Source organism: Oncorhynchus tshawytscha, linkage group LG09 (assembly GCF_018296145.1).
Source record: "Oncorhynchus tshawytscha isolate Ot180627B linkage group LG09, Otsh_v2.0, whole genome shotgun sequence".
NCBI lineage: Eukaryota > Metazoa > Chordata > Actinopteri > Salmoniformes > Salmonidae > Oncorhynchus > Oncorhynchus tshawytscha.
The window spans coordinates 78,726,997-78,739,884 of NC_056437.1; positions in this window are offsets into that span (position 1 = coordinate 78,726,997).

Here is a 12,888-nt window from a genome sequence, read left to right on the forward strand (position 1 = left end):
GATATTTCATAGTATTCTATTGTTTCCAGTACTTGTCTTATATTATCTCCAATGTATCGTCCGTGTAAAAGCCTGTTTGATTAGGATGAATAATATCTGACAATACTTATTTAATTCTATGCGCCAAGCATTTTGCTAGGATTTTTGCATCACAACACTGAAGAGTAAGAGGTCTCCAATTTTTTTAATGGACTGGATCTTTATATATACCACTTGAGTCCTGTTTCAGTAATAATGATATCAGACCTTCTTGTTGCATGTCTGATAATCTACCATTTATATAGGAGTGGTTAAAACATGCTAATAAAGGTCCTCTGAGTAAATCAAAAAAACGTTTTGTATAAGTCCACTGGTATGCCATCCAGCCCTGTAGTTTTCCCATCCTTAAAGGCCCCAATTGCTTCAAGAAGTTCCTCCTCTGTAATTTGGCCTTCACATGAGTCTTTCTGAACAGATGTTAATTTGACATTATTATTAGGAAAAAAATCCATACAATTAGTTTCAGTTAGTGGAGATGGAGGAGACTGAAACGAAAACATATACTTTACTCCCTCTTTCAAAATATAATTCGGTGAATCATGCGTGACTCCATCATTTGTAACAAGTTTCAATAAAAAAAAAATGGTAGCATTTCTATATTGAAGATTGAAAAAGAATTTGCATTTTTCCCCATATTCCATCCAGTTCGCTTTATTTTTTATAATATATTACACTGGATCTTTCTTGAATAACTTCCTCCATTTCTTTTTGTTTATCCTCTAACTTATTCTGTGCCTCTATGGTACAGTTTTTATTGCTATCTAACTGTACTGTTAGTCCTTCAATTTCCTTTGTTAATATGGACTCTTTTGATCTAAATTGCTTTAGTTTTATAGATGAGTACTGAATTGCATGGCCTCTAAAGGCACATTTAAAAGTGTCCCATACAATAAGGGGATCTGCTGTACCTATGTTATGTCTGAAAAAGTCAGTTATAAATTCTTCTCTCCTAGTTCTAAACTATTTTTCATCTAGTCGACTTTGATTAAGTTTCCAATATCCTCGCCCACGTGGAAATTCTGTAAGAGTAAAATATATGCCAATTATGTGATGATCACACCACATTCTGTCTCCTATCAACACTTTTTAAACTTTTGGTGCCAGAAAGAATGGCATAAGAAAGTAGTCAAGACAACTAGCTCGATTAAGCCTCCGCCATGTATATCTCACAAGGTCAGGGTATTTAAGTCTCCATATATCCACTAATTCCAATATATCCATGACATTCATAATTTCCTTAAATGCCTGAGAGTGATAGTTTGTAGTGTGATTTCCTTTCCGGTCCATAGAGGTATTTAAGACCGTATTAAAAACTCCCACCATAATAATAGAGTATAGTGTTGCTTGTAGAGTTGATACATTCTTATATATATTTTCAAAGAAGCTTGGATCATCATTATTTGGACCATATAGGTTAATAAGCCATATCTGTTTATTGTCCAATAACATATTTAAAATAATCTATCTACCTTGATGATCTGTTTGGACAATTTGCACATTTGGATCAAAATTGCTGTTAATTAAAACCATCACCCCTTTTGAATTTCTTGCCCCATGGGAGAAATATATTTCGCCCCCCAGTCCTTTTTCCACAAAACCTAATCTAAAATTGTTGAATGAGTTTCCTGTAAACAATAAATATTATATTCCTTCTCTTTAGCCAGGTAAATACTGATTGTCTTTTCTTATTATCTGCTAGGCCATTACAGTTGTAACTGGCTATACTTATTTCACCACTTACCATAATGAGACACACATTTCAATTATATTTATCAAAACATATGTTTGTAAACATACCATATATATATATATATATATATATATATATATATATTAAAAATCCTGTTTCTTATTTTCCATATTTAGCTATTAATATTTGTAGTTTAAGGAGTATTGCCTTGTGCCTTGTAATTCTGTTACAAGAAACCCACATACATTACATGACCAAAAGTATGTGGACACCTGCTCCTCAAACATCTCATTCCAAAACCATGAAATTAATATGGAGTTGGTGTCCCTTTGCTACTATAACATCCTCACTCTTCAGGGAAGGCTTTCCACTAGAAGTTGGAACATTGCTGCTGGGACTTGCTTCCATTCAGCCACAAGAGCCTTAGTGAGGTCAGGCACTGACAATGGGCAATTAGCCCTGGCTCGCAGTAGGCATTCCACTTCATCCAAAGGTGTTCGATGGGTTTGAGGTCGGGGCTCTGTGCAGGCCAGTCAAGTTCTTCCAAATTGGTCTCAGCAAACCATTTCCGTATGTATGGACCTCGCTTTGTGCAAGGGGACATTGTCATGCTGAAACAGGAAAGGACCTTCCCCAAACTGTTTACACAAAGTTGGAAGCACAGAATTGTCTAGAATGTATGTATGCTGTAGCATTAAGATTTCCCTTCACTGGAACTAATGAAACATGAAAAACAGCCCCGGACCATTATTCAAACTTTACAGTTGGCACGATGCAGTCGGGGTGGCAGCATTCTCCTGGCATCTGCCAAACCCAGATTAATCCGTTGGACTGCCAGATGGTGAACTGTGATTCATCACTCCAGAGAACGCGTTTCCACTGGTCCAGAGTCCAATGGCGGTGCGCTTTACACCACACCAGCCGACCCTTTGACATTGCACATGGTGATCTTAGGCTTAAAGCTCCCCACAAACAGTTATTGTGTTGATGTTGCTTCCAGAGGCAGTTTGGAACTAGGTAGTGAGTGTTGCAACTGAGGACAGTGCTTCAGCACTCGTCGGTCCTGTTCTGTGAGCTTGTGTGGCCTACCACTTCGCGTCTGAGCAGTTGTTGCTCCTAGGCGTTTCCACTTCACAATAACAGGACTTACAGTTGACCAGGGAAGCTCTAGCATGCCAGAGATTTGACGAATTGACTTGTTGGAAAGGTTGTATCCTATGACGGTGCCACGGTGAAAGTCACTGAGCTCTTCAATACGGCCATTCTACTGCCAATGTTTGTCTATGGAGATTGCATGGCTGTGTGCTCAATTTTATACACTGTCAGCAATGGGTGTGACTCAAATAGCCAAATCCCCTCATTTGAAAGGGTGTTCACATACTTTTTGTAGTGTATTTTCCATGTCACAATATCTTGACAAATGAAGTTGAAACAACAATGATTCAACCAGTGTGTCCCCAGTGGGATCAAACGTAAACTTATGCCAGTGAAGCACCAATTTTAGTAAATTATATTTTTTTCTCGTCACACCTGGGTTATTGAAAATACATCCCACAGATTCATCTTTTTTATTTAAAAAGGAAAGTAAATTAAGAACAAATTCTTATTTACAATGATGGCCTACATCAGCCAAACCCTAACGACACCGGGCTAATTGGGCGCCGCCCTATGGGACTCTCAAACACGGACAGTTGTGATACAGCCTGGAATCAAACCAGGGTCTGTAGTGACGCCTCTAGCACTGAGATGCAGTGCCTTAGACCGCTGCGCCACTTGGGAGCCGTTAATAATGGAAACACCAATATAAAGTGTCCTAATAGGGCCACCAGAACAGCTTCAATGCTCCTTGGCATAGATTATACTAGTGTCTGGAGCTCTATTGGAGGGATACGATAGCATTCTTCCACGGGAAATTCCATAATTTGGTGTTTTGTTGATGGTGGTGGAAAACGCTGTCTCAGGCACAGCTCCAGAATCTCCCATAAGTGTTCAATTTGGTTGAGATCTGGTGACACACACACATACACACACACACACATACACACACACACATACGCTTTATGCTTCTTTGAGACCCCTCTTTCAAAATCACTGAGATCTCTTCTAGCCATGGTAGCCAAAATAATGGGCAAATGGGCATTTTTATACATGACCCTAAGCATGATGGGATGTTGTAATTGCTTAATTATCTCAGGAACCACACCTTTTATTGAGTACTTGCTTTCAATATACTTTGTATCATTTACGTATCATATCATAGCATATCATTTACACAAGTGTTTCCTTTATTACCTGTATGTGCCCCACAAAATAGGGGTAAATAAATATTGACAATTATCTCCCTTTAACAACTCCCTACACGCCAAGCTACGTAGCTGTGGGTGAGACACATCATCAGGTTAAAGGAAGGATACATCTGCTGTTATGTTTTAAAAAATATATATATATTTCACCTTTATTTAACCAGGTAGGCTAGTTGAGAACAAGTTCTCATTTGCAACTGCGACCTGGCCAAGATAAAGCATAGCAGTGTGAACAGACAACACAGTGAAGACAACACAACTCCAGTTACACATGGAGTAAACAATTAACAAGTCAATAACACAGTAGAAAAAAAAGAGTCTATATACATTGTGTGCAAAAGGCATGAGGAGGTAGGCAATTACAATTTTGCAGATTAACACTGGAGTGATAAATGATCAGATGGTCATGTACAGGTAGAGATATTGGTGTGCAAAAGAGCAGAAAAGTAAATAAATAAAAACAGTATGGGGATGAGGTAGGTAAAAATGGGTGGGCTATTTACCGATAGACTATGTACAGCTGCAGCGATCGGTTAGCTGCTCAGATAGCAGATGTTTGAAGTTGGTGAGGGAGATAAAAGTCTCCAACTTCAGCGATTTTTGCAATTCGTTCCAGTCACAGGCAGCAGAGAACTGGAACGAAAGGCGGCCAAATGAGGTGTTGGCTTTAGGGATGATCAGTGAGATACACCTGCTGGAGCGCGTGCTACGGATGGGTGTTGCCATCGTGACCAGTGAACTGAGATAAGGTGGAGCTTCACCTAGCATGGACTTGTAGATGACCTGGAGCCAGTGGGTCTGGCGACGAATATGTAGCGAGGGCCAGCCGACTAGAGCATAGAAGTCGCAGTGGTGGGTGGTATAAGGTGCTTTAGTGACAAAACGGATGGCACTGTGATAAACTGCATCCAGTTTGCTGAGTAGAGTGTTGGAAGCAATTTTGTAGATGACATCGCCGAAGTCGAGGATCGGTAGGATAGTCAGTTTTACTAGGATAAGTTTGGCGGCGTGAGTGAAGGAGGCTTTGTTGCGGAATAGAAAGCCGACTCTTGATTTGATTTTCGATTGGAGATGTTTGATATGAGTCTGGAAGGAGAGTTTACAGTCTAGCCAGACGACTAGGTACTTATAGATGTCCACATATTCAAGGTCGGAACCATCCAGGGTGGTGATGCTGGTCAGGCGTGCGGGTGTAAGTAGCTGGAAGTAACTTGGGATAGGAGAAACAGAGAGGATGACATACCAAGGACATTACATTGTAGCTGACTGTAATGTCAAATGTAACGTAAAACATTTAGACTGGGGAGTTAGGTGGTAGTAGTTTCACTGATTTGTATGCACAATATAGTTCATTACTGCAGTGGGCTGAAACACGGTCACACAGAGGGATTTTTCGTAGTCTTAAACAAGTCTACTTTGAAACAAAAGTATACACCCCACACACATTGGGGCGGCAGGGTAGCCTAGTGGTTAGAGCGTTGGATTAGTAACTGATAGGTTGAAAGTTCAAATCCCCGAGCTGACAAGGTACAAATCTGTTGTTCTGCCCCTGAACAGGCAGTTAACCCACTGTTCCTAGGCTGTCATTGAAAATAAGAGTTTGTTCTTAACTGACTTCCCTAGATTAAAACATAAAATGGTTATGGGCTTAAAAAAAAGAAGACAACTATAATATGTCAGATATACAGTTGAAGTCAGAAGTTTACATACACTTCGGTTGGAGTCAATAAAACTTGTTTTTCAATCACTCCATAAATTTATTGTTAATAAACTATAGTTTTGGCAAGTCGGTGAGGACATCTACTTTGTGCATGACACAAGTAATTTTCCATCTATTGTTAACAGACAGATTATTTCACTTACAATTCACTGCATCACAATTCCAGTGGGTCAGAAGTTTGTGCATTTAAACAGCTTGGAAAATTCCAGAAAATGATGTCATGGCTTTAGAAGCTTCTGATAGGCTAATTGACATAATTTGAGTCAATTGGAGGTGTACTTGTGGATGTATTTCAATGCCTACCTTCAAACTCATTGACTCTTTGCTTGACGTCATGGGAAAATCTAAAGAAATCAGCCAAAAAATTTGTAGACCTCCACTGGTTCATCCTTGGGAGCAATTTCCAAACACCTGAAGGTACCACGTTCATCTGTACAAACAATAGTACGCAAATATAAACACCATGGGACCACGCAGCCATCATTCCGCTCAGGAAGGAGACGCGTTCTGTCTCCTAGAGATGAACGTACTTTGGTGCGAAAAGTGCAAATCAATCACAGAACAACAGCAAAGGACCTTGTGAAGATGCTGGAGGAAACAGGCACAAAAGTATCTATATCACAGCAAAACGAGTCCTATGTCGACATAACCTGAAAGGCCGCTCAGCAAGGAAGAAGCCACTGCTCCAAAACCGCCATAAAAAAGCCAGACTATGGTTTGCAACTGCACATGGGGACAAAGATTGTACATTTTGAAGAAATGTCCTCTGGTCTGATGAAACAAAAATGGAACTGTTTGGCCATAATGACCGTCGTTATGTTTGGAGGAAAAAGGGGGAGGCTTGCAAGCCGAAGAACACATCCCAACCGTGAAGCACGGGGGTGGCAGCATCATGTTGTGGGGGTGTTTTGCTGCAGGAGGGACTGATGCACTTCACAAAATAGATGGCATCATGAGGAAAGAAAATGATGTGTATATATTGAAGCAACATCACAAGACATCAGTCAGGAAGTTAAAGCTTGGTCGCAAATGGTTCTTCCAAATGAACAATGACCCCAAGCAAACTTCCAAAGTTGTGGCAAAATGGCTTAAGGACAACAAAGTCAAGGTATTTTAGTGGACATCACCTGACCTCAATCCCATCGAGAATTTGTGGGCATAACTGAAAAAGTGTGTGCGAGCAAGGAGGCCTTCAAACCTGACTCAACCTGACACCAGCTCTGTCAGGAGGAATGGGCCAACATTCTCCCAACTTATTGTGGGAAGCTTGTGGAAGGCTACCCGAAATGTTTGATCCAAGTTAAACAATTTAAAGGCAATGCTACCAAATAATAATTGAGTGTATGTAAACTTCTGACCTACTGGGAATGTGATGAAGGAAATAAAAGCTGAAATAAATCATTCGCTCTACTATTATTCTGACATTTCACATTCTTAAAATAAAGTGGTGATCCTAACTGACCTAAGACAGGGAATATTTACTAGGATTAAATGTCAGGAGTTTAAATATGTTTGGCTAAAGTGCATGTAAACTTCCGACTTCAACTGTAGAGGTAAAATGTATTCAATTTTGAGTTTGCATCCCAATATATTACTTTACATACATCACGGAAGACTGAAATAAACTCAGCAATAAAAGATCATTCGTAAAAATCCAAATAACTTCACAGATCTTCATTGTAAAGGGTTTAAACACTGTTACCCATGCTTGTTCGATGAACCATAAACAATTAATGAACATGCACCTGTGGAACGGTCGTTAAGACAGCAACAGCTTACAGATGGGAGGCAGTTAAGGTCACAGTTTTGACTTGAAAAACACCAAAGGAAAGATGCCCAGGGTCTATGCTTTTCTGCGTGAATGTGCCTTAGGCATGCTGCAAGGAGGCATGAGTACTGCAGATGTGGCTAGGGCAATAAATTGCAATGTCCGTACTGTGAGACGCCTAAGACAGCGTTACAGGGAGACAGGACGGACAGCTGGTCGTCCTCGCAGTGGCAGACCACGAGTAACAACACCTGCCCAGGATCGGTACATCCGAACATCACACCTGCGGGACAGGTTCAGGATGGCAGCAACAACTGCCCGAGTTACACCAGGAACACACAATTCCTCCATCAGTGCTCAGACTGTCCACAATAGGCTGAGAGAGGCTGGACTGAGGGCTTGTAGGCCTGTTGTTAGGCACGTCCTCACCAGACATCACCAGCAACAACGTTGCCTATGGGCACAAACCCACCGTCGCTGGACCAGACAGGACTGGCAAAATGTGCTCTTCACTGATGAGTCGTGGTTTTGTCTCATCAGGGGTGATGGTCGGATTCACGTTTATCGCCGAAGGAATGAGCGTTACACTGAGGCCTGTACTCTGGAGCGGGATCGATTTGGAGGTGGTGGGTCCGTCATGGTCTGGGGCGGTGTGTCACAGCATCATCGGACCGAGCTTGTTGTCATTGCAGGCAATCTCAACGCTGTGCGTTACAGGTAAGGCATCCTCCTCCCTCATGTGGTACCCTTCCTGCAGGCTCATCCTGACTCATCCTGACACCAGCCATACTGCTCGTTCTGTGCGCAATTTCCTGCAAGACAGGAATGTCAGTGTTCTGCCATGGCCAGCGAAGAGCCCGGATTCCAATCCCATTGAGCATATCTGGGACCTTGTGGATCGGAGGGTGAGGGCTAGGGCCACTCCCCCCAAAATGTCCGGGAACTTGCAGGTGCCTTGGTGGAAGAGTGGGGTCACATCTCACAGCAAGAACTGGCTAATCTGGTGCAGTCCATGAGGAGGAGATGCACTGCAGTACATATTGCAGCTGGTGGCCACACCAGATACTGACTGTTACTGTTAAGTTTGCTGAAAATAAACACAGTTGACAGTGAGAGAACGTTTGAGTTTATAACAAAACCTTTTGACATAGAAACACCGGATTTTCGTCATAAAAAAACGTATCTTAAAGAATGATGAACTTTAGAAAAAATATTAATAACAAATCCACCCATGAGGTCAAAGAGGGCGCTTTTGGTCATTAAGTGTTGGAAAAGCCTACAGTACTAGAAGTGGCTTCAGTGTAGATAAGAGTGTCTAATTAGTGAATATACTGAAGATCCAGTACAATGTGAATGTATGTCAGGGCTGAGATGTGAAATGGTATTTTAGTAGAGATGAGCTGAGATGTTTGGTGATTGGGAGTGGAGAATGAAGGGTTGATGTTGTGGTGAGGCTGATGAGTGCGAGGCCGTGCATTGCGATCTGTCTCTGGTACACTCTTCGCTCGGGGGCCCTCCCGTTCACTCAGAGCACCCACAGAGCTCTGGGCACAGAGCAACAAAACAAGCCCATCGCCATCCATCCCTCCATATATCCATCCATTCCAGCACTGCTGCCGGGGCCCTGGAGAGCTAACGAGGGCCACACACAGCGTCTCAGGCTCCCATGAAAAGGGGAACAACTAACTCTGACTGACTGTCTCTTTTTTCTTCCTCACCCTCTTTCTCTTGCTCCTGGTTTCGAGTTCCCATTTATTCTCTCTCTCTCTCTCTCTCTCTCTCTCTCTCTCTCTCTCTCTCTCTCTCACTCCCTGCCTCCCTCTCTGCCAGCATGTTAGTGTTCTGGAGTCAGGTTTTCTTTTAATGGTTGGATCCAATTAAACAACAACATTTGACAACAGTAGTATCTTCAGTGGTAGTGACGTCCTGAAGTCAGAACCGTAGGCCCACTAGTTATTCCTCATTTCCTCTCTATCTATCGCCCTCTCTCTCTCTTTCTATCTCCTCTCTCTCTCTCTCACTCTCTTTTGCTCTCTGTTGTCACGTTTTGGCTCAAGGCTATTCATTTGGAGTAATCAAAATAGTTAAATATGTTGTATCATGACAATACCCCTGCCTTGCTTTTCTAGTTCAGTTATTGACTGAACCGATATGTCATTCTCTCCCCCGGCCTTCTCATTTCTCTGTTTTGTTTCAGCACATACAAGCTACGATTATGAGCTAAATAGTGGTAGAGATTAAATATCTTGCTAATATCTTTTTTTAATTCACAGTCATTTAAAATCCTCGATTCACTCAGATCTATGTCCTCTGTCAAAAGCCTTTCATCGAGTATAGAGAAACTCAACACCAGTAAAGCATCTCCAGTGCCTCAGTAAAATTCTTAACAATGTTTGACTATGGACAGCATGCAGGTGTCCACTGACACACAGATAGTCAATACATGTTTTGGTTGAGTTTTTGCGCAGGGACTATGGGATTGCTTCCCCTCAGTTTTAAGCTCCATGAAAATGCCCACTAAGCATTTCTTCCTCTCCTACTCACTCTGTGTTCTTCTCGTCTAGTTCCTCTTCCTTACCCCCCATTCTCTCAGGTCACCCCAGTTAATGTCCTATTTACAGCGGACATCTGTCAGCCTCCCTTTATGGGTCATGCCCCTCTCTCAAACTGAGACGCACCGCGCTGCTCCGCTACCCATCAGCCCATACAAATGGTGACCCGACGACCCTGCTGAGGACACACTCTGACCCTGCCACAGCTGGATCCGCCAGAAGTTGCCTTCTTCATCAGAAATAATTCCTCTGCAAGTAAGTCCTTCAGGTCATAGAGAACTGCAGTCAACAATTCTCACAGATTGTAGGCGTGGTTAAACCCTGTAGCTCTCCACAGAGAAAGCAGGAATGGTATTGGTACCACTACGGAGTGACTGTGTCGGATGCATATGTTTTTTTAAAGTTGAGAGAGAGGGTGTTGAATTAATTAAATCATTTTCAGCTGTGGTATTTCTTGTGTCTGAAAGCACAATGTTGTTGATTCAGAGGTCAGCAGCTGACCTTGGGTTCCCGTGTCGCCGTCATGCAGGGAGAGAAAGACATGCCAGGAACCAGTTCTGCAACACAGTGTTGATACTCTTCACATTCAATGCAGGGGAAAACATTTAAGTGACATTGAGGAAACTCTCATCATAAATCTGCCCAAAAACAGAACAAAGGGAAGATTATTACAGATGCTCCCATTCGCTAAGTTGAGAACAGGAATTGATGTCGTATACACGATGTACTGTGTGCATCAATATATTCTGTAACCTGTGTGTCTCTCACAACCCATTAAACAAGGGTGAACGTAATCACTTCATAAAGTATGCCACTTCACCCTCCATTTAAATTAAAGTAAGAGAGATGGGTCTCTCGTTGCAATGGAAAGCATGAACTTTAGTAACACTATAGCAACCATAAAGAGTGTTATGTCATTCTGGACTACTTGTATCAAACTCAGATCCAATAGTCTTGAGATCGCTCCATTAAAGAGCCTCATCAGTGGCTCCCCCATTACAACTGCTCTCAGCTAGCGCCACCCAGTGGCAGCCAAGCATACATCGTATTATCTAAATGGCGTGTCATAGTGGAATTTTAAACAGACATATTTCAACTAGCTGGTTCTCTAATGGAGTGGAGATTGGTGGTGTCCTTGAGTGCAGGTCACAGAGTCACTTGTAAGGCAGCTCAGGAGGGAAAGGAAAGCTGGTGTTTCACTAATGCCTGATGAAATGTGAATAAATACTAAAACACAGAAAAATCCAGAGTGCTGATGATGGAGCACTTGGTTTCCCTCTCTCTGCCCAAGTGCCCCATGGGTAATTAGAGCTGCCCTCTAAGCGGTGCCTCCAGGCCTAGAGGCAAGTGGGATTTTGGGGACCAGAGCAGCTCGCTATAGGCTGACACATGGCATCTCTGTGTGCACTATGCAGACCTCTCTGAATGGGTGGAATTAATGGGGCTTCATTGCATTTCCTTCACTTAACTTGAAGGGGAAGTGGTGAGGGGAGGGGGACTTTGAGATTGATGGGGTTTAGTAGTCTTGAAAACCCTAACTTAGGCAACACAGTGACTATGCAACACAGTGACTTGGCAACACAGTGACTATGCAACACGTGACTAGGCAATACAGTGACTAGGGTCTGGTTTCAATGATGGACTCTTTTTGGATAGAGGAACTACGTCACTGCCTAAGTCGATAAGGGGAAGAAATGTTCCAGGGACTCTCCCAACAAATCAAGAGGCAGACATGCCAGAATGTCACGATTCAAAACCAAAGTTTCCAAGCAAAAAAACCTTTGCAGTGGTTTTAGTTAATTAAGAAAGTAGATGCGAAATGAATGCACTCATTAAAAATAACCTCCATGATCTCCATCTTGCTAGTTACTATTTTTTATTTTATTGAACGGGAAAGAGTCTATCATTGAAACCAGACCCAAGTCACTGTGTTGCCTAGTCACTGTGTTGCCTAGGGTTGGGTTTTCAAGATTAGGGTTTAAGCCATGGCAACAAGGGGGAAATTCCACACACTAATTTGTTCACATACACAAACAAACAGAGGCTGGTGTGTCAATCCCATCATCATTAAGCATATCAATACCTTCTGAATGTTACTTCTGCCAGAGACAGAGAGACAGAGAGAGAGAGAGAGAGAGCGAGAGAGAGGGTCTGTGTTAGTTTTGTAATGTGTCTTGTGCAGGAGTTCCCAGACTTTTTCACCCAGGCCCCCTCCAGTGTTGGGGAACGTTACTACAAAATCTATGACCTAAAAAAACCTAGCTAAAACCTAGCTAAAACCTAGCTGACAAGGGCTAGTTGATCTGGACATTTCTGACAAGTTATAAATACAGGGCCTTTGGAATATATTCAGACCCCTTGACTTTTTCCACATTTTGTTACATTACAGCCTTATTCAAAAATGGATTACATACATTATTTTCCCTCAGCAATCTACACACAATACCCTATAATGACAAAGTGAAAACAGGTTCTAGCAAATTTTTGCAAATACCATATTTATATAAGTATTCAGACCCTTTGCTATGAGACCTGAAATCAAGCTTAGGTACATCCTAAGCAAGATGTTTCTACAACTTGATTGGAGTCCACCTGTTGTATATTAAATTGATTGGACATGATTTGGAAAGGCACACACCTGTCTATATAAGGTCCCACAGTTGACAGTGCATGTCAGAGCAAAAAACCAAGCCATGAGCTCGAAGGAATTCTCCATAGAGCTCAGAGACAGGATTGTGTCGAGGCACAAATCTGGGGAAGGATACCAAAACAGATCTGGGGAAGGGTACCAAAACCAAATATTTTCCACCATAATT